Consider the following 2,500-nt stretch of genomic DNA (forward strand, 5'->3'; position numbering starts at 1 on the left):
GGCCAAAACAGCCCAAAAACGGGCCAAAACTGGCCATTTTTGGCTGCGCGAGCGAGCAGCGAGCGGCGGACAGCGAGCGAAGCGAGAGGCAGCACCGTCCCTGCTATACGAAAGCCCCATCCAGCCCTGTGCCACCCGGGGGGTTCCAGGGTGCTGAGATGGCTGACGTTTTGCTCCGCTCACGACGGTCGCCGCGGCACGCAAGAACAGGCCAAAAACTGGCCAAAACAGCACAAAAACGGGCCAAAACTGGCCATTTTTTGCTGCGCGAGCGAGCGGAGAGCGGCGAACAGCGAGCGAAGCGCGAGGCAGCACCGTCCCTGCTATACGAAAGCCCCATCCAGCCCTGTGCCACCCGGGGGGTTCCAGGGTGCTGAGATGGCTGACATTTTGCTCCGCTCACGACGGTCACCGCGCCACACAAGAACAGCCCAAAAACAGGCCAAAACAGCCCAAAAACGGGCCAAAACTGGCCATTTTTGGCTGCGCGAGCGAGCGGCGAGCGGCGAACAGCGAGCGAAGCGAGAGGCAGCACCGTCCCTGCTATACGAAAGCCCCATCCAGCCCTGTGCCACCCGGGGGGTTCCAGGGTGCTGAGATGGCTGACGTTTTGCTCCGCTCACGACGGTCACCGCACCACGCAAGAACAGGCCAAAAACTGGCCAAAACAGCCCAAAAACGGGCCAAAACTGGCCATTTTTGGCTGCGCGAGCGAGCGGCGAGCGGCGAACAGCGAGCGAAGCGAGAGGCAGCACCGTCCCTGCTATACGAAAGCCCCATCCAGCCCTGTGCCACCCGGGGGGTTCCAGGGTGCTGAGATGGCTGACGTTTTGCTCCGCTCTCGACGGTCACCGCGCAATGCAAGAACAGGCCAAAAACTGGCCAAAACGGCCCAAAAACGGGCCAAAACTGGCCATTTTTGGCTGCGCGAGCGGCGAGCGGCGGACAGCGAGCGAAGCGAGAGGCAGCACCGTCCCTGCTATACGAAAGCCCCATCCAGCCCTGTGCCACCCGGGGGGTTCCAGGGTGCTGAGATGGCTGACGTTTTGCTCCGCTCTCGACGGTCACCGCGCAATGCAAGAACAGGCCAAAAACTGGCCAAAACGGCCCAAAAACGGGCCAAAACTGGCCATTTTTGGCTGCGCGAGCGAGCGGCGAGCGGCGGACAGCGAGCGAAGCGAGAGGCAGCACCGTCCCTGCTATACGAAAGCCCCATCCAGCCCTGTGCCACCCGGGGGGTTCCAGGGTGCTGAGATGGCTGACGTTTTGCTCCGCTCTCGACGGTCACCGCGCAATGCAAGAACAGGCCAAAAACTGGCCAAAACGGCCCAAAAACGGGCCAAAACTGGCCATTTTTGGCTGCACGAGCGAGCGGCGAGCGGCGGACAGCGAGCGAAGCGAGAGGCAGCACCGTCCCTGCTATACGAAAGCCCCATCCAGCCCTGTGCCACCCGGGGGGTTCCAGGGTGCTGAGATGGCTGACGTTTTGCTCCGCTCTCGACGGTCACCGCGCAATGCAAGAACAGGCCAAAAACTGGCCAAAACGGCCCAAAAACGGGCCAAAACTGGCCATTTTTGGCTGCACGAGCGAGCGGCGAGCGGCGGACAGCGAGCGAAGCGAGAGGCAGCACCGTCCCTGCTATACGAAAGCCCCATCCAGCCCTGTGCCACCCGGGGGGTTCCAGGGTGCTGAGATGGCTGACGTTTTGCTCCGCTCTCGACGGTCACCGCGCAATGCAAGAACAGGCCAAAAACTGGCCAAAACGGCCCAAAAACGGGCCAAAACTGGCCATTTTTGGCTGCACGAGCGAGCGGCGAGCGGCGGACAGCGAGCGAAGCGAGAGGCAGCACCGTCCCTGCTATACGAAAGCCCCATCCAGCCCTGTGCCACCCGGGGGGTTCCAGGGTGCTGAGATGGCTGACGTTTTGCTCCGCTCTCGACGGTCACCGCGCAATGCAAGAACAGGCCAAAAACTGGCCAAAACGGCCCAAAAACGGGCCAAAACTGGCCATTTTTGGCTGCACGAGCGAGCGGCGAGCGGCGGACAGCGAGCGAAGCGAGAGGCAGCACCGTCCCTGCTATACGAAAGCCCCATCCAGCCCTGTGCCACCCGGGGGGTTCCAGGGTGCTGAGATGGCTGACGTTTTGCTCCGCTCTCGACGGTCACCGCGCAATGCAAGAACAGGCCAAAAACTGGCCAAAACGGCCCAAAAACGGGCCAAAACTGGCCATTTTTGGCTGCACGAGCGAGCGGCGAGCGGCGGACAGCGAGCGAAGCGAGAGGCAGCACCGTCCCTGCTATACGAAAGCCCCATCCAGCCCTGTGCCACCCGGGGGGTTCCAGGGTGCTGAGATGGCTGACGTTTTGCTCCGCTCTCGACGGTCACCGCGCAATGCAAGAACAGGCCAAAAACTGGCCAAAACGGCCCAAAAACGGGCCAAAACTGGCCATTTTTGGCTGCGCGAGCGAGCGGCGAGCGGCGGACAGCGAGCGAAGCG

This window comes from Musa acuminata, unplaced genomic scaffold (assembly GCF_036884655.1).
Source record: "Musa acuminata AAA Group cultivar baxijiao unplaced genomic scaffold, Cavendish_Baxijiao_AAA HiC_scaffold_425, whole genome shotgun sequence".
In the NCBI taxonomy this organism is placed as follows: Eukaryota; Viridiplantae; Streptophyta; class Magnoliopsida; order Zingiberales; family Musaceae; genus Musa; species Musa acuminata.